This window comes from Peromyscus leucopus, chromosome 5, assembly GCF_004664715.2.
Source record: "Peromyscus leucopus breed LL Stock chromosome 5, UCI_PerLeu_2.1, whole genome shotgun sequence".
Classification (NCBI taxonomy): Eukaryota; Metazoa; Chordata; class Mammalia; order Rodentia; family Cricetidae; genus Peromyscus; species Peromyscus leucopus.
The window spans coordinates 21,116,266-21,143,426 of NC_051067.1; the positions used below are offsets into that span (position 1 = coordinate 21,116,266).

The 27,161-nt window shown below is 42.5% G+C and overlaps 1 protein-coding gene across 11 annotated transcripts in view; it reads right to left on the reverse strand.

The window, feature by feature from the left end:
• The window catches only part of Phactr1 (phosphatase and actin regulator 1), a 482,351-nt gene that overhangs the window by 260,213 nt on the left and 194,977 nt on the right, over positions 1 to 27,161 (reverse strand). The window lies entirely within an intron of this gene.

The window sequence follows — 27,161 nt, forward strand, 5'->3', positions numbered from 1 at the left end:
AGTCCGGATCAAGGCTATTTAATTTATAATTGCTTATGACAACTGCTCCATCTTTGAGAAGGCTCTGCAAGACATGGTATCTGTACTTCTCTATGTCTTTTGACAAATGACATGTACTGCAAATGGAGCTCAGGGCATTTAATTTCCATTATCAGTTCTCAGCAATTGCTTTAGCTGAATATCACATGGTGCATCGGATTGGAGCCGAAACCCCACTTCTGTAGTTGGCTGGGTTTTCTGGTTTCACAGCAACAAGATGATTGATTCACTGAGGGTCCTCACTAGGAGAGGGAGCAGCTTATCCCACCCAGCCTAATTCCTGAAAAGACTCACTTCCTTTCTCTCCTTACTATGGGCAGTGTTGATGACATTTTCTCATGATAGGATGCTGTGGCAATTTGTTCTTCTCTTCGGGACTTCAGAATCTTTCCTATGGTTGATGCACTGTGGGAGGCTTTCTCTCCTCCAGTCTTCAGGTAGAGCTTGTTCAAAAGCTGTTTATTTTAATCTCAGGTTCTCCTGCTTGAAAACCTCTGCTGGTTTTCACATGGTCAAGTTCAAAGCCTTCCTTCTACCACCTAGAAGGCAACTTCACCTGCACTTCTGTCAGCCAGGCACCCTCAGACCTCCTTATTTTTGATAGAGATATTTCTTCTGTTATCCTGTGTTTGATGGATCTTTGCTTTGCCTAACATGTCCTCTCCTTGCTTTACCCCATAGAAACATTTCATATCTTGGGGGATATAGTTTAGTGGTAGGGCATATGTCTAGCATGCCTAAAGCTCTGGGTTACATCCCCAGGGCATGGGGGAGAGAGAATATGAATATATCTTCTTAGCCCTTTCATTAATATATTACCATTCTGGTCCACCATGCTCCTTTCCATTTCGGACTTGTTCTATATGTCGAGGGAACACGTTTTGGAGCTAAGTCAAGTCCTGCTCAAAATTCTCCCCCAATTGTATCAATTGACCACACTGTTCTGCTGTAAAAAGGGCTTTGTGATATCTCATGCATCTATAGACTATGAGTAAATATCCTTAGTGTTCCAGATAGTCACTATAGATTATGGACTATGATCAGAATATTCTGGAGTACATGCCTTTAAAAATAAAATTCCTGATTATGAATATGTAACATTATCGTCATGGGGAAAGTGTAAATATAGTTTTATACTTCTACAGAACTCCACTGCAAACTCTAACACATGTAGATTAGGAAAAGCCACCCATAGGCTGAGCCCTCTGAGACAGCTCCTACCAGATGCTGACAGGAACACCATGGCTGTGTTTTATCTGCCTAGACGACACTGGTCATTTAGTCTTGGCCAGACTTTTTTGCTCTTCTGTTGCTATGATCATGCTGCCCAAATCTCCATGAGTTTCCTCTTTAATTCTGACATTCTGAATCCATTGCTGAAGGACATGCCACTCTTAGAGATCCAGAAGGAGAAGATTCACCTTGTTTGTGTGAAACAAGCTATTGAGTTGGTGGAGCTGTGTCTTTCCCCAGGAAAGGCGCCAAAACATTTAGAAATAAATTTTGCCAATATTCTTTAATAGAAAGGTCTAACAATTAGCATCTACAAACTGATTCAACCAGAGGGTTCATATTAGATGACACTCCTTTTGGAATGCTTCTGAGGGAACAGTGATTGAAATCCCTAAGGTTAGAACTGTTGATTCCATTTAGTCTTATGTGATGCTTTTTGAACGAGCCCTTCCTGAATCCCACCACTTGTGATTTTCTTCCGCTTAGACATCATCTCTAGAAGGGACTATTTTCTCAAGAACTTAGATTTTCTCACATCCTTGGACACTTCAGATATGTGCAGGGAATACTGATGTACAAATGAAACAGTTGGAGCTATGTGCAGCCCCTGTTCATAACCGAGATTTTGAACACATCTCCTTAGACATTCTATCCTCCATTTAACACTGCCTTCTCTGTAGCTCATGTCTCGACTGCACATTTCCATGACTCTGGTTTTGCTTCTGAGTTATCTGATTGTCCCCCACCTCTCCATGTCTTCAACTTTTTATACCCCTCAAGGCCGAGGCTAAATGCCACCTGCTCTTTGAATTATGATTTATCTTGTCTTATAGTGTAGCATCCCCTCTTATAATGCATGGCACCAGAAATGTTCCAGATTTTGAACTTTTTTCTTTATTGACTTTGGAATATTTGAATTTTGAAAAATTTGAATATGAGATGCCTCCAGGCTAAAACCCAAGGCTACACATGAAGTTTGTTTATGTTTATATTATCACATGATATATATATAATGATATATATGTGTGTGTATATATGTATATGTATATATATATATATACATATATAGCCTGAAGGCAATTTTATACCTTTTAATACTTTTGTACACAAAATGAAGTTTCATGATTTAGAATTTCTCACTTGAGGCACTGTGTGAATGTTGAAAAAAATTTCTGATTTAAAGTATGCCAAATTTTACATTTTTTTGGATTAAGGGTGATAAATCTATAATAAGTTGATGACATAATTTTCTTCTCTGTGTGCTTATAAATTTTTGGACAGCTAGGCTTTCTTTCTGTATTTTCTGAGCTTATCCACAATTCCTTGCAGTAAGCAGTGAAATAATTTGAAGTTATATGTCTGAAAGTTTTGAGTCTTTTATAGGAAACACACAAACAAAATAAATGGACCCAATGAAACCTTGGGCACAGGTTTGTTTTCAGCTACAATCTGTCTATGGAGTCTTAGCATACCACTTTCCTTAAGTATAAAACCAGTATATTGGTCTTCACATCATTAGGCGTCTTGTCTCAAGGATGAAAGAAGACAATTTAAACACCTCCTTTCCCATTTACATTGCATAGCTACCATGAATGTGCATTGCATTAATTGTAGCCAGGAAAGATGAACATTTTTTTGAAGGTTACAAATGGGGTCATTTGTCAGGTAAGAAATCAGTCTCTAAACCAATACATGCTGGAGTTTGATCTACTGTTTTACTTCTAGTCACTTTATGTAAGGGAACTGGCTCTTAAGAGTAAACTGGTAGGAACACTTGAGAGTAGATAAATAGGCAAGGAATGGGCAGACAGTACAAACATCGTTATGGGAAGCTGCAAGCATGGATTTAAACAGCAGCTGGAGGAAGCTGCTTTTGGGACTGGACCTGGGCAGTTCCAGGTGCAGAGGGATATTTGGGATCATGGTGCCTTGCAAAGGTGGCAGGAGATGCTGGTTTCCTGGGAGAAGCCACGTTAGATGAATCCTTAAGAATGGGCAGGTCAGAGCCTGAGACTCAGGTGAAATGTGAGTTCACAACTTAGCTCAATTCCAGTTCTGGCAGGCAATTGCCTCCCTACCATTGTTAGAAAACGAGGTTTACTGGACTTGGGTAGAGAGAGGGGAGAGAAAACAGAAACAGGGAATCAAGCTGGGGGAAGGAGGTGCTTTGGAAGAAAGCCCAAGTAGATTCTGGGAATACAAAGTATATGATGAGATTCAAGTAATTTCCTGACTCATTTTGACCTGATTTAGACTTAGAAATAAGAAGTAGAAACATAGAACATTATACATGAGTTAAGATAAGTTGAGGCATATTATTAAGCTGTCTATTACAGACTACCCATGAGTTTATACTCTGAAGTTCAGTCCGTTCATGTGGTCTGGCTGAGGATGGGAAATGAACACTGGACAGTGCTGTGGTCACATGGTAAGACCCTTAAAGAAAACTAACCCCTTATCCTGGGCAAAAAAAAAAAAAAAAAAAAAAAAAAAAAAAAAAAAGACCTGGACATTGACACACTATGTAAAGAGAAGTACCTATATTTAAGGATAACTTCTGGAATATTTCCTTTCTAACCATTATAGAAATTGTTCCAAAGGAAGGTTTCCTGGGATGGCTCACATCTAACAGGAAGGAAGAGCAGGATGCTGTCACTGTCTCTCAGTTTTAAAGATTTGTCTTCCCTATCTGCAGTTGGTATCTCCCCCCTCCCCCAGTAGTATTTTATATATTCTGATCTGGAAAAAAATGATCATAAAGTTCTAGACAATCCCCAAACCAGCCACATGAGCCTTTTTCAAAGGCTGAGTACCAACTGTTGAGATGAAGCTGTTATGCAGGAAATAGGTGAGTCCCGGGGTTTCAGGACTAAGTTGCCTGTTGCAGGCTGCATGGTTGAGGGCTTGAGAACTGTAATTCTGTTTGTTGGGAATCCCTGCCAGTAAACTTGAGGGAAGCTGGCCAGATTTATGTCAAGCTGGATGAAAGCACATCCTAAGACATCTGTATAACCTGTGCATGGCCCATAATGAGGGGTGGGGGGAGTATGTGGAGCCATGAATACTGATGCAGGAGTTTTAATTTTAAAGTAATTGTGTAGGCAGATTCCACCATGTATGGGGATTTCTGAAAAATGAAGATTGGAGCATGAGACGGTTTCAGGGACTTATGCAAAGACCATCTTTCTTCTGAGTTGCCCTTGTTTTTGGTCTGCATGAATATCTCTGGGACAGACTAAAACAATTTTTTTTGTAGGACTAAGGAGATGAGTCTCAGCAACACGGGCTCTATAGGCATTTCTATGGAAAATGAAAAGCCTCAAATGGTTTTTATAGATTGCTTTCTTTTTTCTTAAACTGCCTACTCTCCTCTGCTGGCTACATTCACATACGGTCATTTGTTTGTTATTTTGGTAATTCTAAACTCTCTGCAGTTTAACCCTTAGCTATCCTCTGCATTCAATCTAATGCTCACCGACTTTTCAAAGTTAAGTGCAAGTCACTATGCTATGTGGCTGCCAAGGACCACGGAAGGCTCTCATTTCCCCGAGGAATGTCCAGGATTACAAATGCCAGAAAACAGAAATGAAGAGGTAAGAAAGGCAGACTGCAACGTGCCCAGAGTACAGGAAAGAGGAGACCCATCAGCTTTGAGGGTCAGCACATAATGTTGCAGAAAGTCACACATAGAAGGGGCGAAGAGAAATTCTAGTCATGGAGAAATGGATGAGTAAAGCTCAAGAGGATGCCTAGTGCCACGCACATGCCATTTTAAGGAGCGTGGAGTGTCCCGCAGGGTCGATGCCTGACACCTTGGACCCTGCTGCCCAGAGGGCTGTGGCTGCGAAGGTGACAGTTGAGAGATAATGAATCCTTCTTTCATCCTGGTCACTTTGAGGCCACGGAGAGGATGGACATGTAAGAGCAAGAGGGGTGAAATGGGCCAAACAGTGAAGCTTTTAGCATCTGTCACTTGTCACAGGCACATACAACTTACAATTTTATTTCCTGTAAACTTTTAGAATAATCGGCATTTCCAGATTGTTAAGCAATAAACTAGGTTGCTGTGATGACTGATGTGAACCTCTCTCTATTATGACACAGAACAGCTCTCCTTCATTTGACCATGATGTCCCAATTACACTTTATATTTCCTGCTTTTCATTCAGTAAATCAAACGTGTCTACACATTGTCACAGGGACTCCCTCTGCTTGTGGTTAATAAGTCCTAATTGTGACAGTGACTTCACGTCCATGTGAACAGAAAAGACCATTGTTGATAGCCACCACCTGAACCAGAAGAGGCCTTCCAAAAGTCAATATAGATAAGCTATGCTAGTTAGCAAATATTTGACAAGTAATCAGTGAAGGAGTCTTTTGTAATTTGGTTTGGTTTTTGGAGAATCCTACTTTTTACAGAATTCCCAGAATACAATGTAAAATTTCTTGTGTGTATTCGTATGTGCAAGGTCTTCTCCTAGGAAGGGTGATTTGTTTAAAAGGAAAACTCACTATGCTGAACGATGTTTAAAAAAGGAAAACTCACTATGTGGAGTTTCAGACCTTGTTAGAGCTTTATGGCTATTTTGTAAGCTTGTCACACACATCACGTACAAAAATAGAAAAGGGGTGTATTTCTAAATGATGGGCCTGTGTGCAGGCTTACAGTGCTGTCCAGTCAGTTGGGAACAACGCAAGTGAGCAATGAAAATAGGCAGGTACATCCAGATTAGGTGTCCCTCCAAGGTGAGAGAGTGGGACAGTTATGCAGGTATCTGACCACTGGGATGCACTACCAGCTGTGTGATAGAGATCTGGGCCTTTCAGACTCCTCTTTAAGTAACATTTATACTATGAACTCTTGAAGGCAAGATCTTGCTGGCAGGTCTGCATCCTTTATTCAATGCCTAGCATTCTTCATGGGGCCTTTGTGGATAGAGACATGTTTGGTGATTATAACGACTAGAGGAAATTAATCTAAAGGGAGAACATGGAAGCCTGGCTGAATTCTTCAAGTATCAAAAAGAGAACACCGGGGACTGGAAAGATGGCTCAGCGGTTAAGAGCACGGGCTGCTCTTGCAAAGGGTCCCAGCACTCACATGATAGCTCACAATCTTCTGTAACTCAAGTTCCAGGGTATCTGCTGCCTTCTTCTGACCTTTGTGGGCACTGTATGCATGTGGTCTACATACATACATTCAGGCTAAACACACACACACACACACACACACACACACACACACACACACACACACGAACACTATATAGAAAGCGAATGCAGCAGAATCTGGCTGTCACAGTCCCTGTTCCACAAAGGACCATGTGCTCAGGGTTTGGACTGCCAATTGGGAGAGATCTTAGGACACTTTCAACCTCTTGTAAGAAAAGGGTTTTTGAATCAATGATCATTTTGAGCATATTAAAGGCAAAATGGGGCTAAAAGTGGCTCCTCTTTTAGATGAATGGCCTTATGCATTAAGAATATGTATATGGGGGTAGACTTGGCCCAGTGACCACTAGGAATATTCTAGTTAAAAGACCATAATGATTCTGGTGTTGATGCAATATAAATACAGATATTTTGAGTTTCAGATCTTGTTAGTACTTTATGTCTATTTTGCAAGCTTGTCACACACATCTTTCTCTTGAGACTCAGATTGCTATAGGGATTTGGAGTTAGCATGAAGTTGACCTCATTCCACACTTATTTCTCATCAAGAATGTGCCAGCACTGCTCTCTCATGAAGGCATAGAGGACTGATTTCAAGGTTTGAAAATGAAGAAGTCCCACAAATCAAAGAAGTGATGCGATGTATAAAAGTGTGTGCAATGAGGAAAGGAGAGCTCATTCTTATTGGGGGGAACCCATGGCTAGTGGGGAGTTGGGAATAGAAGTGATTCAAGTTGCTTGGGAAGGGCCAATGTTATGGAGGAAGTGGTATGGAGAGGGTCCTAAAGGCTAAGCAAGGGCAAATATTGAAGGGGCAGGACTGGTTCCCACAGTGGGCAATGGATGCCTTTAAGGTCATGAAGAATTAGGGGGAACTCGCCTAAGGTATTGTGATGAGATGCAGACTTTGAACACCTCACTGGGAAGTCAGTAGGGAATTAGTGAGGGGAGAGGATGGGACTAGGAGAGGCAGGACCCACTCAAGAGTGCATCTGTAAATCTGTCCAGGATGTCATTGTATTTCAAGGTAAACTTTCAGATGTTGATTTTCTCCAGAGTCAAATGAGAAGGTTGAATTAGATGTTGTATAAAGTCCCTTATGTTAATATTCGGACGTGCATGCAAGTCATATTGTATTTAAAATTCACTCAAGGAGTCTCACACAGCCAGGAGCGATTCCTGGGGGAGTTCAGCCCGTTAGTGTCGTTAAAATACGTGCCATCCCACAGCACCTCTCAAAGGCAAGGCAGGAGCCAGAAATCCTGCTCTCTTGTTTTAAAATGCATCGACTGAAGTTTAGGATCGTCTCTTCCTCCATTATCCCACCCTACACTGTGATTAACCTCCGTGCCTCTCCTAATGTCATAGACACTGGCTTCTCAGAAACGAAGTTCGGAAGGGAGGAAATGAATTGAACCATCCCAGTCTCCCCACCACACATTTTCAACAGCATATCTAAGTGCCAAATCTTTTAAATGGACAATAACAGAATTATCAGGCCCATTTGACAGATAACACCAGCTGTGCATTCACAGGAAAGATCCAAAGTACGCTCTTGGCCAAGATGAACCTTCTAGAAATACCAAGCCACCAGCAATGAACTTTTGGCTATTTAAAATGCAACAACTGTATGATATGTTAATATCATTTCTAGAGAGTGGGTAGAAAGAGAAAATTCCATTGCAGACTTTTAAAGAATAATGCTTTTAGACCGTTTCCATATAAATAATATACGGCATCCATAGTTGACTGAGACGAAACTCCTGTTACTCTGTTCAGGACTTCCATGAACTCCCCTTTAGTCTCTAGCTAAAGATTAATGTTCTGGCCCCCATCTACCATGGGTGGTAGCATGTATGTACATGTTGCTAAGTAAGCAATGAAGAAGCAGGACTTGTAATTTCTGGAATATTCATAGCAAGCTTATGAGATGATAATATTCTCATTTCCTAATTGACCATTCATCCCCCATACTTCCCCCACAACTCTCACGTATATTGCAGCAGATGTTGTCGGCATCCCGCCGGAACTCAACAGCACTAGCTTCCATAATTAGAAAGATTACTGGGATGGGAACACCTGCAACTCTGTAGTGGGCTTTGTTTCCTCACCGTAGGAGTAATGGAGAGTAAGTGCCAGCAGCACAATGCTTACCGAAGCTCTGCTCAACCAGGGATGGAGAAAGCCCAGGAATGCACACCCCATTTCTACACCAATACGTTGAAAATAGCTCAGTGGTATGTTGTGCACATTGGTAGCTGGCTCGAAGATACACTCTTTCCTGACTCCCTTCTCTTTTATTTCTTATTTCCTAAAACCTCTTCTTGTATTTCCTGAGTGAAGCCCCCTAACACAGAAACCTGTACCCAGAACTTTCATCCCTGGGTCTGCTCTAGGAAAACAACCTACAGAACTGTTCCAGCATCCACCAAGCATCCCGAGACAATGAGATACTGGAATTGAAAAGCATCCCTTATGAATGTATTTGACAACTCCTGTAGAAAAACCAAAAGCCAAACAGCCTGGCTCCAAGGCCACCTAAGTAATGAATGAATGCCCCTCCACCCCCTACCCCAGGCTATCTCTACAAGTGAGAAGAATCTGACTATCTGATTCCTGGTCCCAGCACACTTGAATTGAAGCATCACTTACTACAGAAGCTGGTCATGTGATTTTGACTGAATCAAATACAGTCCACGACAATATGCTGAATGTAAGAGAATAAAAAGCTAAAAGCAGAGTGGTCCATTATAAGAAGGCAACAGTTAAAAGGATAAGACTTTGATTAGTCAAAGAGGTAAGGATGTTTAGGAAAAGTGAATAGCAGCTGAAGGAACCAATCTTCAACCCCAAACTCTCACTCTTCAGTATTTTGAGTATGCATAATACTTAAATTTTATATAATTAAAACATGTATTTATATAACTTTTTGGGGTGCTAATGCTTTGTTCATGCTGAACTATATCCCCAACTCTCTGATTTGTTTTTCTACTTTTTATTTTGAGAAGAGGTCTTGATGGTAAGTTGTCTAGGCTACCCTTGGACTTTTTCTGTGACCCCAGCAGCACTTGAACTTGCCATTCTCTGGCCTCAGCCTCCTGAGTATCTGGGATTCATAGGTCTGCCTGAACCATGAGGCTCCTCATAGTTCTCAAAGTTTCTTGCCTTTGGTGTGATAAGCTCATGGTGCCTAGCAGCTCCAAACAGGACAAGACAAGCTGTGTTCTCTAACTGTGCGTTCTGTCAGGATTCCCAGCTGCCTCACAGTCTCTGGCTTTGCTCCCCATCTTCTATTAAAAAATACCCTGTCTTTTGTGCCTAGACTTGGACACTTCACAGCTGTGGCAGTGGGGGGTCAACCCAGAGCGGAGTAGGTACAACAGAACCTTAAAAACAGATGCTGGCCTCTTGAAAACATGCCCGATGAAGCTTGTGTTTGTTTAAAGTGAAACTGTAGAAGACAAAGTATGTCTTGAAACAGGTTATGATGCAGTATAAATATTATTCTATGTGTGTTTGTGCTCATTTGTCCAAACTTCCACATTTCTTTGGCATGGAATCTCTCTGAGGGCTTGACTTGTTGACATTATTCTGTAATTTATCAATGAATAATAATAACATTTCCAGATAAAAATAATATCCTTAACTGCACATGATCACATTTTTGTTTATTTTATTCCTCTAACATTTCAAGTGGAAGGCATTTAAAATTAGATAAAAATAAGTAAGGGTATTATTTTATTCTAGTCTTGATTTTGTTGTTAGTATTGAACAAAAGGCTGTGGGCTCATGTTCAAGGTCAAAGCATTGAAGATGCTTTGATTCTCAGACTCAAATCAAACAGGTTTCTAGAGTTGGGCTGTGGTAGGCAGAGTGATGGCTTCACCCCCAAGCTTGTTAGTTAGCTGATGTGGCAGATGTCATCATCATCATCATTATTATTATTATTATTATTATTATTATTATTATCATTATTTTGATGAACAGATGTGATTAAATTAAGAACCCTGAGAAGGGGAAAGAATTATAAAACCTCCCAATGGGTTGAAATCATTGTAAGCAAGAAGAGTGAGAAAGTGGAGAGGTGAGGATGAAATGGAGGAGATACTAGCTATCACAGGGAGGGACACCGAGGCTCGGAAGGTAGGTTCTCAGAGACGCTGAAGTACAAGGCCCTGGAGTTTCCCAAGATCCTCCAGAGGGAAGCAGCTCCTCCTACATTGTGACTTTATCTCAGTCAGGTTGGCTCTGACCTTCTGACCTCCGCAGCTCTGAAAGGATACATTTGTGTTGCTTTAGGCCTTAGAGTTTGCAGCCATTTGTTCCAGCAGGAACAGAAAATAGATGTACCAGGGATACTTATGTGTTGTTGATGGTCAGCCTACCAAGCAATTCAACCCCATGCCATGTCCTTTCCTCCCCTCCACGTCAGGGCAACAGGACAGGGAAAACAAAAGTGAAAAGCTTCAGGCCATGTGTCCCCTACATTCTTATCCTGTGCAAAGCTTTGGTCAAAGGGATTTACCTCTCCAGAGCCACGACTGTCTCACAGATACAGCAGTGGCTGCTTCTATTTCTAACCCATTAGAATAATGCTCCCACTACCACAGCAATGAACCATACCTGTAGCAAAGGATGTCAGTGCACTGTGGCGAAGTTTCAATGTGGTGATGTGTGTAGATGTAACCGTCTTATTAAATAAGAAACACAGAGCCAATGCAAGGATGAAAGCCCAAGAGGTCAGAGTGATAGCTAAGAGCTAAAAACCTTACCCTTCACTGCCACTGCTATCTTCCCCAGCAAGAGACCTACATCCTGTGTGTTTGTCCTTTTTAATTGACTTTCTATTCTGCCTTCTCATTGGCTGTAAACCCAACCACATGACCTCCTCATCACTGCCCATCTATACAGACCTCCAGGTCTTCTATGGTTGGTATTGAGATTAAGGGCATGTGTCTCCATGCTGGCTGTATCCTTGAACACACAGAGATCTGCCTAGCTCTGCCTCCAAAGTGCTAGGATTAAAGGCATGCACCACCACTGCCCAGCTTCTGTTATGGCTTGCTATTAGCTTTGACCCCCAGGCAACTTTATTTATTAACATACAATTTTTTTTTTTGGAAGCTGCTTGCATGCGTTTCCTGTTTTTATTTTTTACTAGGTAATATTATTTCCTTCTTGGGTCTCTGAGGGAGTTGAAGATTAGTTAAGTTACAGTTGAAGATTAGTTAGTTATAGTTGAAGATTAGTTAGGATAGAAAGTGAATTAGGTACATTTTGGACTTACCAAAATAGGATAGATAACGGAATTATTTTCTCTAATTTCGTCAAATACAAATGGACTAGACATTGCTTAGGTATTTATTACTTGTTTATATGGTATATAGTTGTACTTTTGTATATAGTTTTTCTTATGTTAGTTATAACCTTTTTCCTTTTTTTTATTAAAATAGAAAAGGGGAAATATGGCGATATTTTAATTGTATTGAAATGTGATTTTATTTGTATGTTAATAAATAAAGTTGCTTGGGGGTCAGAGCTAATAGCAAGCCATAGCAGAAGCTGGGTGGTGGTGGTGCATGCCTTTAATCCCAGCTCTTGGGAGGCAGAGCTAGGCAGATCTCTGTGTGTTCAAGGATACAGCCAGCATGGAGACACATGCCTTTAATCTCAGTACCAACCATAGAAGACCTGGAGTTCTGTATAGATGGGCAATGATGAGGAGGTCATGTGGTTGGGTTTACAACCAATGAGAAGGCAGAATAGAAAGTCAATAAAAAGGACAAACACACAGGAAGTAGCTCTCTTGCTGAGGAAGATAGCAGCGGCAGTGAAGGGTAAGGTTTTTAGCTCTTAGCTATCACTCTGACCTCTTGGGCTTGCATCTTTGCATTGGCTCTGTGTTTCTTATTTAATAAAACGGTTACATCTACAGATGTGTGTGAGCTGTCCCTGCAGGTGTTTCATAGACAGTAGGTACTCAATAGGCTCGGTTCTCTTTGCTTCATTTCAGTCCTGCATGCAAAGTTGTGTACTATCCAAAGTACTCCAGAAGCAGGTGCCTGGATCTGCATCATTCATCCTGTCTACCTCATGTGGGACGTTACCAAAGTCCTTAGCGGTGTCTATGGGATGCTTTTTATTTGAATGACTTTATCAAGTTTAAAAAACTATTTTATTATTTTATGTAAATGGGTGTGTTACCTGAATGTGTGTCTGTGCCTCCCGTGTGTACAATGCCCATGGAGGCCAGAAGAGGGCGTCAGATCCCCTGGATGGTTGTGAGTTATCATCTGGGTACTGGGAGTTGAATATGTGTTCACTGGAGAGCAGCCAGTGTTTTTAGCCACGGAGCCATCTCTATAGCCCCTCAATTATCATTATTAATCTTTTTGTAATGCTAGGGATTGAATCCAGGGCCTTGCGCATACTAGTCAAACACTCTATTATTTACTTAACAGCCCCCAGCCCTTAAAAGCCTTATTAAGACATACTCTGTATATGTTCTAAGCACCTGTTACCATAATTCCATGAACTTTGATATATTCTGTAAAATCTGTTTTTAGAATATTTCCACCATGCCCCAAATGAAACAACTCACAACTTACTGGCACTTCTTCCTAGAGCCATCATCTATGTTCTAGAAGGCTCGATAGATTGACCTTTGTGGACACCACATAAATGGAATCATAGACGACGCAGCCTCTGTCCTGGCCCCTTGTTACTTCTCCAAGCTTCCCCCACAACCTGCCTTCCGTATGACAGCAAAATGAGGTGGCTTGTAGTTCTCTGGGTTCTCCCAATTGATGCTCCTCTGTCTCTGTCCCTGCATCTGGGCACGTGCCTATATCTGGAACAGCTTCTACAAACTGCAGGTCTCAAACTGGAGTCTCCCCTCACCCAATGATGGCCTTATTGGATTCCTTTGCAGCATGCTTTTGTAGCTCCTGACAGTACAAGCTATTACATAATGTTGTGACTGCCTGTTTGTTTCCTGTGATCCTGGAGAAGCAGGGGCTCTGTCTTTCGTATTCAGCACTGCACACTGTGCGCTCGGTACCTTGCACAGTGCTTACTACCCCCAGACAGGTATTAATAGAGAGGATGAAAAATGTGTCCAATTTTAACAAGTTCCATGCTTCTCCTCTTGTAAACTCAGAGAAGCTAAGCTAATTGCAAGCTGAAGCTTTGGAGGTGTATGTCATGTTCTTTGTCGCACACGTATTTCTAAGGGATACCTGATGGAGGGGGGGTAAATCTGTTTAGATATTTCTTATGGAACACCTTATTTTTCTCACCAATTTCTGGAGAAAGTATGGCTAAATGATTTGCATGGTGATATTCTGCTTAATTTGAGAAACATTTTTTTTTCCAGGGAGATATGCTGGGGAGGCTCCTTCCTCCCCAAGTCTCTGCTGGCGACCATCTTAGCCTTTGCATAAAATCTAGCTAAGAAAGCAGAGGGAGAGTATAAACTTGAAGGTGAAAATAGGCTAAGAGTGATTCAGCAGTAGAGCCTTAGCCTCCGTCTGGAAGACCTCAGGTTCAATCTCAGTAACACACAACAAAAAGGAATTGATTTTAAGTCACATGTTAAATCCCCAATAAATCAGTAGCAAAAAGTTCTTCCTCCTGTGGCTTTCTGTTACTTCTTGTGTTTAAGAGAAGAGCCCTTCATGGTTTAACCTGCAGACTCTAGAGCACACCCAATGCAGTATGAACCATGCTTTGGCGTGTTCTAATGCTTTGGGTGTAACTCTGAAGCAGAGCAGAGGCCCCAGGTTAGATCTCAAGCAACAACAACAAAACTCTAATATCCATGTTAAGAAGGCAAATAGAAATTGGTTCAATTATTTCCTAAGGTCTGGCAAGATGACTCAGAGGGTGTGCCACCAAACCTGATAACCTGAATTCAATCCTTGGAACCCACATGGAAGGAAGAGGAGAAGAACCAACCCTGAAGGTTGTAGTCTAGCTTCCACACATTCAGCATGGCTTGGATGCCCCATCACCCCAAAATATATCCAAAATATTATCTCAACATGTAACAATAAAGATTACCAACCGATGTTTCATATATCATTTCATGTTACATCTTCAACATCCCATGTTAATACATGTTAACACATGTTAACACACGGCAATACAGTCCACCACAGTTGCCCTTATACACACTTAAGGGTTCATTGGCAACACATGGCTGGGTGTGTGGCACTTGAATTGTGTGGCTGAAGATTACCCACTCCCAGGAAACTTCCAGATAGAGCTACTCCAAGGATGGATGCACTTGAGTCCCCAGGGCATGCTCATCTTATGATCCTATGTCTGTGTAAAATGTCTAGAGATTTTCACTTGGTTGCTCCAGAATGAATCTTGTAAGGGAAACTGCCAGGCTAGTCAAACGAGGATCTATGGGGAAAGCTGCCTCCGTGACTCAAATTTGTCTTATCACTGCTGTTTTAAAATTGATTTTGGCATATTTCTCTGTTGGTCTCTCTCTCTCTGTCTCTGTCTCTGGCCAGCATCTTGCCACCTGGCCCGTGGTGGTCTGCAACGCTCCGTTATCCAGAACCGGCATTAAAGGCAGTTGTGAGCGAGCCCGCGTGGGAGGGAGGAGCAGAACCCGGTCCTCTGCAAGAGCAGCAAGTGCTCTTAGCTGCTGAGTCATTTCTGCAGCGCCCAGACTCATTTTTCAGGACCTGGAGACGACTTTCTGTTTCAGCCTTCCCTCACTCCTTGCCATCTTATTTGCCTTCTTTCTTGCTTGTTTCTGCCTGGACCTGATCGGCCAGGCCTCCATCATTATCTGTTCCTGGTGTCATTAACAGCCCTCCACTCTTATTTTAGACGACTTCCTTATTGGAAGCATGTCTATTTTGATGCCTCTAATCTATCACCAGAAACTGCAGTCTCCGGCTGTGGGAATTAAGGACCTCTTCCCGAGATTGCCCTGGATGGAATCTCAGGCTTTTTTCTAAAGTTGAGATAGAATCCAAATGTGAATTGTGCTGCTGCGAGAAGAGAATTACATTGTCTAAGCGAACTGACATTTATGAGCTCACTGGCCATCGGTTCAAATTACATAACAGGTATTTTTTCTTCAAAAATGAAAAATTGAGTCTATCTGAAAATATCTCATAAGGGACTTGAGTTATTTGAGTTTCCAGTAATGAGGAACTGGAATTTAAAGGGTATATTTTCAAATCAAGATTTCAAAAGAATACAGTTAACTTCTGTGCCCATAAATTCCACAGCATGGTTCGGCCATCCATGGATGAAAATATTCAAGATAAAAAGGCATCAGTGCTGAATATGTAAAAACCTTCCCCTAATTATTATTTATAAACAATATAGCACTAGTTATTTCCACATGGTGTTTGCGTTACCTTAGGTGCTATAGGAAATCTGGAGGTGACTTGTAGTATCAGGAAGATGAGTGTAGGTCATATGAAAATACCATGCCATTGTATATCAGAGACTTGAGCACCTGCAGATTTGGGTATCTGAGGGGGAACCTGGAACCGGTCCCAGTGGATAGGTAGGGCTGACTGAGAATTGACAACAACACAGGTAATGATGATGGACGAAATGGCCAAGAAATGAATTGTAGTCTCTAGGACTCACAATGGGTGGAGGTGGGGTCGGAGAAGACACCAGCAAGAAGGATCCTGAATGATTTTCTCCAGTCCTGGCTGACTACACACAGGGCTCAAAGCAGTGTTGTGTAACAACAACAACAACAACAAATATCTCTTTGTGTTCTGGAGAGATGGCTCCGTGGGCAAAGTCCTTGTTATGCAAACATGAGGACCTGAATACAGATTCCCAGAAGTCATGTAAAAGCTGGGCACAGTGGTGTGTGTCTGTAGCCTGACACAGGTGGAGTGGGGATGAGATTGGGGGACCCTGGGGCCCACTGGCCCAGACCAGTCCAAACACTGAGCTCCAAGGTCCAGTGAGAGACCGTGCCTCGAAATATAAGATGGGGAGTGAATGAGAAAAACACCTGACATTGCACTCATGCACACGCACAGGTGAGTGTGCGTGTGTGCATACACACACACACACACACACACACACACACCACACACACACACACACCACACACACCCACACACCACACACACACACACACCACACACACACACACCACACACACCACACACACACACACCACATACACACACCACACACACACCGCACATACCACACACACACACACATACACACACACACCACACACCACACACACACACATATACACACACACACCACACCACACACACACACCACACACACACATACACACCACACACACACACACACACACACACACACACACACACACACACACAGCCTTCGTGACTGTCCTGGTCATGTCTGTTCTATTAGTAATCATTATTCTACTTTTGGTCATTACAAAACAGTTTTAGCTCCTGGGAAATGACAGTCTTTCATAAGGATTTTTTTTTGTCAGATTTTGATCCATGCACATGAGCTACCCACAGCACAAAGTGGAAAACATATGTGACAGCAAAATTTGTAATTCTTTAAAGCCTGCCACTAGCCAATAAAAAAGTGAGACTAGTAGGAGTGGTTTTTTTGAGTAGGTTGAATTTTAGCTATAAAGTAGCATTGCACAGTTTCTGTACCCTTCTTGGGGGTTAAGCTAACTGAGCGTCCATCTACCAGAACAAATAGATTTATCCATGCCATAGTAATTTATTTAGTGTGTGTATGTGCCTGTCTGTCTGTCTATCTGTGCACTTGTGCTCGTGTGCCGTAGTGTGTGTGTGTGTGTGTGTGTAGGCCAGAGGACAAGTTGTGGAAATCGGTTTTGTCCTTTCACGGTGTGTGCTCAGGGATCAGAAGGCCTAGTGGCCAGCGTCCTTCCCTGCTGAGCCACCTTGCTGGCCCACAGTAGTCTCTGTCATCTTAGGAGCAACTAAGAAGTAGCTGCATGGTAAGAAAGAGAAGTTCAGATTCAATCAGGCTAAAGGGCAAAGAGCTGCATTTTGCAGGCACTCTTTACCATTAAAGTGTGTGATGTTAATTACACCCACCAGAGACAGCACTCTCAGCTTCTTAGGGGTGCAGTTTGCAAGGGCCTCACCTAAGAAGATCCATCAGTGTGCAGTTATAAGTGGAATCCTTAGTCCCACAGAAGTGATATTTCATTTCTCTTACAATGCAGACAGGTGAATTGTAACATCTGTTCCAGACATTGGTAACACAAGAATTTCTCTTGTTGTTTTCAATACAGGCTTCTGAGGATACATGTCTAAGCATCTGCGAATATTAACCTTTTTTTTTTAAAGTTTGAGGATTCTGTTAGTTCTGTTCATACTTTTCCATGTAGCTTACCTGAGTATGTAGGACGACCTCTGTGCAGGTGAGAATACAAGGTTACTAGAGATTTTAAAAGCTGAATGTCAACTATTTAGTTAACACATCAGGAATCTAAAGCATTTGGCTCCTTTTATCAGCAAAATAGAAATAGCTGCTTGGGGCTCCTATTAGAGAAGTATAAATTCACCACAGTTAAATACCCACCAGAGGCTCACACGAATTATTTGATTTAGGGAGAGACAGTGTGGAAATATGAACTACATTTCCAAGTCAGAGGTTCTCCATGCTAGCTCTAGGGCACTTAAAAAATTCCAGTGCCTAGCATTCACCCAAAATATTTAATTTAGAATTTTAAGGGCTCCCTAGGGTTATCCACTCAGCTTCTAGAACCTTCTTTTACAAAATGTGGTTCAAGGACCAACCACATCAGTACCACTGGAAGGCTGAGTACCATTCCAGATTTGAGGAATATTTACAAGTTCCCCAGGAGATTCTGATGAGAGTCTAACCTGAGACCCACTTGTCTTTTTAGAAGTTTTTTAGGCTTTTCTTTGTATTACTTGATCATCATACTTTCACTGAGGGGTGGGCCCAGTGTAGTTACCTGGTTTTTTGTTTAAAGAGGGAGAAGGGTCTCACTATGTAGCCCTAATAATCACACAATCTTGTCAAGACATTATTCCTATTCCTATACTATACCCAGGATTATATACACTAGAATCCATACACTAAAAGTCTCTTTGCTTTGTAGTGATAGAGTAAATCCATGCTACCAGATGAATGCCACTTTTTAATGGGATGAACAGTGGTTGGTAGAGGCTGGGAGGCTGGGAAATGGAATGGGGTGCTGTTCCTTAATGGGCACAGAATTTCAGCTTTGCATGAGGAAGGATTCCAGAGAAAGTTGGTAGAGATGATTGCTTAATGCCACTGAGCTGTGCATGTAAATTGGCTAAGAGGCCAAATTTAATATTACATGTTTGCAACCACAGTAATTTTTTTAAACTTTAAGAATAAAGAGAATTTTCTTCCTTTTTTGGAGTCAATGGCTCTTTGGAATCTAGTGCTTTTCAGGCCCATTTGTGAAAGTCTACTTAAAACAAACAAACAGCAACAACATAAAAAAATAAATCCAACCAGAAAACAGTGGAGGCTCATGCATTATCAGCTGGCCTTGAGTTCACACAGTAGCCTAGGATGACCTTGAACTTCTGAACCTCTTGCCTTTGTCTCCTGAGTAATGGGATGACCAGATTGTACCACCACACTGCATGGTATACAGTGCTGGGAATCGGGCTCCGTGTATGTTAGGTCAGTACTCCACCACCTGAGCAGTACCCGGGCCCTCTGCTTTAGCTTTTTAATGGCTGCAGGCTAACGTTATGAATCCAGACAAAGAGTTGTCTCCTGAGGTATCATTTAGAAGAAAGATGGAATATGGTGAAGGGCAAAGAAGTTCAGATGCCCAAAACAGGTTTTCAGATAGGAAAGGCAGTGGGTGGGGACTCTACCCAGTTAGGAATGCTCAATACCCAGGCTTCCTTTGCTGAGGCATCTGTGAGCGCTTGGCACAGGAAGACTTCCTGTTTTCAAGATAATGTTTTTAAAAGGCTCATAAAGAGTTTCTTGGCCACAACTAGTCCTCGAGAAGTAATGTTTGGATGATTGAACTATGAATGAATCAGAAACATATGCAGCGAATTTCCCCTGGCTTTGGCAAAGCACACGTTGGACTCAGTTCTGTCCGGAATACTTGAAAGATGGTTTCTAGGGTTTGTCGGATCAAACGAAGCTTCACTTTCCCAGCTCCCTTTCAGGCTGTGGCCAAGTGTAAGAAGACAGATCTCAGAGCCTTTGTTCCTACGTTAGCAGAGCTCTACACAAATGCAGGATAGACTCACTGAAAAGCTACGGTCCACTCAGTGTAGAAATATCTACTATATTACCACCTGAGCCTCTCTTCCAGCTTTCGTATCCTTCGAGAGGTTTCTTTATTAATTTACAAATGAAGGGCTTCAGACTTGGGTTATTTCAAAGAATAGAAGATCCCCATAGGTGAATTCCTTTCTTCTTACTTACAGCAATTCTAGATCGATGGTCTCCCTGCAGCTCTAGGCCTTGAGCTCTGGAGAGTGTTGGAACGAATGCCACAGCTCAGGGGACAGCACTTCAATGTGGTCAGATAGAATGGTCACCCTCCTGGACATATTCAGGGAGCATTTTAGGAAGAAAGAAGCCCAAGATTCTGGCTTGAGTCTCCATTATGTATCGTTAACTTGCTTTTGAGTATAATAAATGGCTCTGAGCTGTCTCAGATGGGACACTCTCTGTATCTGAGCTGCTTTATCCTCGGGCACTGAGTGCTTTGAGACTAGCCTAAGTGTTGGGGAAATATCTTATTATCTCAGAAAAGTTGGTAAATAAGGCTTAGCAATACAGACTAGAATACCTGCGCAAAGATTGCTGTCTTTAAGATCAGAGATCATTGATGTCTGAGGTGAAATGTAAATGAGAATCATGATTTTCTGTGACAGGTTTTCCAAATCTAATGGACTAACAGTACAGTCACCCCCTGCTTACCTTCTCTTAGTAAGTAAACTGCACCTCTACTAACATGACCTTAAGAAGGACTTAGACAATAATTCTCAAAATTATGTGCTATATTCTAGGAAACACTGAAATGGTAAATATTTTAAACAATGTATTAACATGCATGACTCAGCATGTCCAGTTTCTGTAACTACCAAATAATCGTAACAACTCCTTTGCCATACAGTAGTGAAGAAGGGATGGGATCAAAAGAAGGAGGAAGAAGAGGAAGAGGAAGAAATCTAGAGGCCAGAAGAACAATATCCCTTTGGGAGAGAGGAATCTGAACAAAATTGGCAGGTAGGTAGAGATATGCTTAGTAAATGTGGAGGAAGGAAAGTCCTGGAAAATTACAGCTGAAAACAAGAGACCAGAGAGCGAGGCAGGATGCGATTAGCATCGCCGCCACTTCCATTACGCTCTAAAATGTCTCGCTGCAGCTACAACCTCCCTGGCCAGCGGGTCTGAGGCTGTAATCCCTGTCCTGGCATTCATTTGTGGGGTGTCTGTGGCCATGATGTTGTCCTCTTTGAACCTTGGTATCATATCTACAAAACAGGAACAGCAGTCCCTGAGTCATGGGTTCAGTGTCAGGGTCAAACCAGATCGCTCACAGGAAGCCCGCACCCGCACCAGCAACAGTGCGTGCTCATAAAATAACACTTGCTATTTTTCCCTCTCAAGCCTGCGCTCTTATCCCTGCTGTATGAGTTGGAGTGTTTTCTCTGCTGTGGCCTCAGGCTCCCTGGATCCTAACAGTCGGGCTGCTCCATCACACTAGAGAGTTCTCCGGAATGCCTTCCTCTTTTTGTCTCCTTATGCAATCAGTGGCCATGTCCCATTGAGCCCACTTCCTAAACCATTTATAGTCTGTCTTCTCCCCTCTGTTCTTCATTGTCATTTCCAAATTAGGCCGTATATCTTGTCTTTACAAATGTATGCCATTTCATCATGGCATTCTGGTCTGGCAGATTGGGTTCACGTTAGCTATGTAGTCCTGGATAATTTCTTCACCTCCCCCAGTCTTAAACTGCTGTGTGTATGTGTGAAGGACAGAAGACAACCACGAATACCAGTCCTTCAGGTAAAACCACTTATTATTATTATTATTATTATTATTTTAAACACAGGATCTCTCTTATAATCTGGAATTCACCAAGCAGGGGAGGCTAGGCTGGCTGGCCAGTATGTCTCATGGATTTTCCTATTTCCACCTTCCCAGCATTGGGATTACAAGAGTGTACCACTGTGCTGGCTTTTTGTTATTGTTATTTTGAGATTTACTTAATTCATTGTATGTGTATGAATATTTTGCTTACATGTATGTGTACCACATGCATGCCTGTTGCCTATGGAGGTCAGAAGAGGGTGTTGGATGCCTGGAACTGGGGGTGGAGATGGACCAAATCTGGCTCCTCCATAAGAGCAACAAGTGCTCTCAACAACTGAGAGCTGGCTTTTTTACATGAGATTTGGGATCAATCTGGGGTTCAGGTCCAAGTACTTTGCTGGCTGAGATATTTTCTTCTCTCCCTTACATTAGTTCTCTGTGGAAGGAAATAACTAGAGAACTTCCATCCTTCACAGATCTGTTCTACGGAGTCACTGTGAATGCTACTTAGTGAATATTGAAGCATTGCTCTTGTGGACATGCAGGGTTAAGTTTATGGTGGCACATGTTCTTGACCCCCTCAGTGCATATGCATGTTTTATACATGTTCCTGTTTAAATGCATATTGAACACACGTTGTTGATTCGTCATCATTGAACCCACAGGCACAGCCCACAGCTCTGTAACTCATGCCTTGGATGGTGCCTATGAACACGGCTGTGTTGTACTAGGCACAATGCTCCTGCACTGTAGTCAGGAGCTCTACATAGCAGCATGGTGCTTCAGTACTGTAACAGTAGAGGCCATTCCAAACAGCAACATCTTCAAAAAAATTCACCAAGCTATGACAATTAGTACATCTCAAAATGGACACTGACAGGATGGGAGCCTAAACAAGAATGCAGCGTCACCTTGTTTAACTCTAACTTGAATTGTTACTGCCCAGCGCACTCCCATGAATGAGTGAGAAAGCACCCAGAGAATTGATTTGGTTTATAAGCACGACATTCTAGGAAGTAGGTGAAAATTGCGTAAAAAGAACCCATGGAAAATCAGGATCAGCTGCCTTGGTCATAGCTGGTGGGTTTGAGGCCCAGTTTAAGCCAGATACACTAAGCATCTACTGTGCAGTGAAAGCTATCACTGCTTCCTGTTGTTATGATCATGGTCGGTCTCTCTATTCATACTCATGCCTCATGCACACCTAGGTGAGTCTTCCTCTAGGAATCTGCTGCTTGCTCCTCTCTCGCCTTTCTCCCATCCTTCCTCCTCTTGGCTCCTTTGCTTCTTTACCCCCTCTGGACATAGAGCTCCCTTCCCAGGCCCCCAGATGCCTCTGTTAGAAACAGCTCCAGCCTTTTCTAGGTAGACTCACTCCCCGCCTCTTCCCCACCTTGCTAACCACAGTTTTCTGTTCCCACAGAAGCTGTCATTTTCTGCATTTTGTTAAAACTCTTATGCACATGTTTTATTCCTCTGAAAAGGTACGAGTTTGATGTGATTCATCTTTTCATACACTGCAAAACTCTCAACACAATGCCTTGCCCTCAGTACGGTAGATGATAAGTGCTTGCTGATTAAACACCATAACAACAACAACCCCCACACAGCGCTCAGCTTCCCCTCTACTGAAAAAAGACATGATATTTATAAAGCACACTTTGATTTGAGAAATTCTACATATGAGCCAGCCATAAAAACTAGAAGTGTTTCCAATTTATGACAAAAGCCAAAGAGGCCCCCACTGGGTTGGGAAAGATGGGGACTTGCTCCCAAGTGCATATTCTTATCATCTTTAGTACCAGGGCCACTTTTGGGGGTAAGTTATGAACCTTGAAATTAGGGCTAAATAGTTCAGACAGCAACGTATTGTAAATTACATCACGTTTTCTTCCAACAATATCATCCTAATAACCAAAATGAGCAGCACTTAGTATTTTCAGTGGACTTGCTTCCAAAAAGCCTGGCGCTTGGGGCAAACTGATGTGCAGCCATAACATATTACCTGCCTTGACTCTTCAGAAGAGCCCAGAGAAAGGAGCCTGGCATCAAGACATCTGTCTACTAATGATGCAGCATGTTCTTGACTTGCTGGGAATCGGTCATGACTGTAACGTCCACAGAATGACCTTCTAGCTAAAGCATTGGAGGGATACCTTTCCTGTGTGTGTCTATGGGGTGGGTATATGTCTGTGTGGGTGCACATGTGTGTAGGTGCATGAATACATGCGTATGTGTGTGTGGCTATCATTCCCTAGGTGCCATCTATGCTGTCTTTTGAGACAGGGTTTTTCACTAGTTTGGGGTTCACTGAGTAGGCTAGGCTGGTTGACCAGCAAGCCCCAGGTATCCTCTTGTCTCTGTCTCCTCAGTTCTGGGATTGCAAGTACACATCACCACATCTGGGTTTTTCCATGGGTTCTGGGTATGGAACTCAGGCCCTCAAGCTTGTATGGCAAGTGCTTTACCAACTCACCTCTCTCTGCTCTCATGAATATTTTTAATGAAGAAGGATGTGATAGGATGAGTTACATGTCACTAAATATGGGATTCTTTGCTTTTCTTAATATTATTTTTCATTATCATCAGCAGCTAACTCAAAGGAAAATCAATGCACGTCTTGTCTGTGTAACACCCCCCTGCCACACACAGATTCATGTGGTTGCACATGTGTGTAGTGCATGTGTGTGTGTGCGTGCATACACATATGTATGTGGAGGTCCAATGTTGATGACCCTCCACCTTACATACTGAGGTAGGGTTTCTGATTGAACCCGGAGTTCCCTGTTTTAGCCAGTCTGGCTAGCCGGCTCACTCCAGGGATTCCCTGGGTCCTCCCTAGCGCTGGGATTACAGGCAGACAACAGTGGCTACCCACCTGGCCTTTGCTTGGGTTCTGGGGATCAGAACTCTGACCCTCACCCTTGCATAGCAGCCACTTTACTGGCTGCGGCACGTCCCCAGCCCAGCTCTTTAGTTTGGACAGACTTTTGTTTGTTTCTCTTGAGTGCCTTGTGGGAAAGGTAGAAATGGGGACTTCATCTTGTAACCGAGGAGATGAGATCCAACTGAAGGGTTTATTTATTCAGGGCACAGGCTGAGCTTGTCCCTGGCCCCTCATTTCCTTTGCTGCCTTTTCCACACTTTGCCACTTGGTCCCCTCTCAGCACTGTGACATGGTCATATCAGGGTGGTTTTTTTTTTTTTTTTTAATTATCAACATGTACTTCCCTTTCCTAGAAATTTTTATCTCACTTTTCCTTGCAGTTTGGTGGGGTTAATTTGTCCTTTCTCTTGAATTTTGGCATTATCTTGTGGGTTTCCTAGGAAAGGAGGCTCTGTGCATTTCTTCACTATTCCTTTCCTCATGACATTCCCCCAAAGGAAACTGTATCCACTTCATTATTTCCATGGAAGCTGGACGCCAGGCATCTGTATGTTTTTACCTCTTAGCCTGAAGCTGTGGAGTCCAAACTTCACAGTATGCCAAACATTCAAGGAATGCAAAAAGGGAGCTTTGAGCACCTTTAGATGAATCATACTGTGGTCTCAGAACCTTGGGAACATAGTCATAGACCACAGTGGCCCTTCTACTCTAGTGGGATACCATCCCCGGGACCCCTAAACCCAGTAGATCCAGGCTGAGACAAAGGTAGAGGAACATCAGGCTGTGTCAAACAGCATTAAATGGACAGTGTGTTGCCCATAACACAGACAAGGGCTGCCTCTTTTGGACCACTCCAGCAGCTGGATCAGAAAGGTGGTATTCCCCAGTGAGTAGTACTCTGGGACATCTGGAGACCAATAGTACTCCCTTGGTGCTGCCATTGATATCCTATGTGGCTTAAACCAAAGCATGTCCAAAGCATGGGAACAAAGATGCCTTCTTATTTTGAGGAACAGACCAGTTAGGGAAGTAATTCCAAAGCATGTTGAGGACCACAAACGCTAGGATAAAGGTTTGCACCTACTTTTTACTGTCAATACATGAATGACCTGTTTTGTTTGTTTCCCCCCCAAATATTCTGTGGTCACTACATGTTGTAAGTGAGACCAACGATGACAGCAGGTAGTATAATACGCTGTAATTCCCTAAGCTCTGCTACTGTATTCCTCACTTTCAATACAACTTGCTCTCCTCCACTTTCACAGATGAGGACACCAAGTCTGACAAAGGCCAAGAAGCCTGCCTAATGTTCACTCACTAAACTGGTGGCACAGCTGGAGTAGGATCACAACAACCTGACTTCCAAACCTACTAGTTTAACCAAAGCACCTGTATTCCCCTAAGAACGGGATTTTCAAAATCTGCTCTATGTCACATCTTCTGATATCATATTCTATAAAGTATTGAAATGTCCGGCAAAGAACAAAACTTGGCATCCACAAGGTACTTCCCAGAATGCCCCTTGTACAGAAAGTGATACAGAAGTCCTCTATCAAACTGGAAGCCCGAGTTCTTGGCATAGAAAATGTGGGCACCTAGGCGTATCATCAAATTGTAGGGAAACCGAGCACAAAGCAATGTGCCCAAACCTAAGTGGTTCAAAGACCCAGGCTTGGCACGTCTGGAGGCCATCTTTAAGAATCTCAGTCTCCTATGTACAAAATCGAAGGGCAGAAATAAAGGTCTCTGGTACATTTCGGCTGATAGAAATCCAGACAAAAGGGATCTCAACTATTTAAACAAGGTTTCCTGAGGGACCGCTATGGGCTTTATAAGGTGGCCCCTGAGCTATTCTTATATTCATCACATATATTTATAATATTATAACATCTATATTTCAAAAGTAGGTTTTAATGTAAAACCTCAGGGTATCTTCGGCTTTCTTCTCTAGTTTCATCTGTTGGGTATCAGGACAAATGGGTGTTTGGCACCCAGGAAAGAGAAAATGACAGAAATTCATGACAAGGCTTTTGATTTTTCAAATGGGGTGTGTGGTCCTGGAGACTTAAGAACCACTAATAAGACATTTTTATTTAAATAATCTAATACCCTGTCATATAACAACTGTACCATTTTAAAGAGTTGTTTAAATTCAATACTTTCGCCATACACAATTTGTCCAAATTTGGGAGTAAGGTGAGAAAGGATAAGATAAGAGACAGCAAAATCTTGAATATCTCTTTACAGTCGGTATTCTTAAGGACATTTCCCTTCTGTTTTAGCTTTCCATGTTTTGTTTAGTGCACCTCATGTGGCAGGAGAAGAATAACAATTAGAAACCAACTCTTGTAACACATATCTAGTCTCTGTACCTGCTTCTCTACAAGTCTGTGCCCACAAGATCTGCTAAAGCAATTCTTACTCCGAGGGAGCTGGTGAACAGGTTCTGTGTAGATTCGCATCTCCTTACAGCAATGAATGCCAGGGCCCCCCATCCCACCCAACCCAGTCCTTGTTTTCTTCTTTCCATTTTCAAGGCATCTATCTTTTCTTTGCATCTACAACTTCCCCGGAGTCCACCTCCCCCTGAGGAACAGCTTCTGATTTCAGCTTTTGCTTTTCCTGTGTCTTTAAGTCAGAAATTTCCCAAGGCTCCCAGGAGCCGACTTCAGCAAGCATCCAGAGCTCCGGAGCCTTCCCTGCAGTGAAGTCTGCAAGAGGATCTCCTGGGTCTACAAAACATCTCCAGATCTAGACCAGACCTCGGGGATAGACTACATG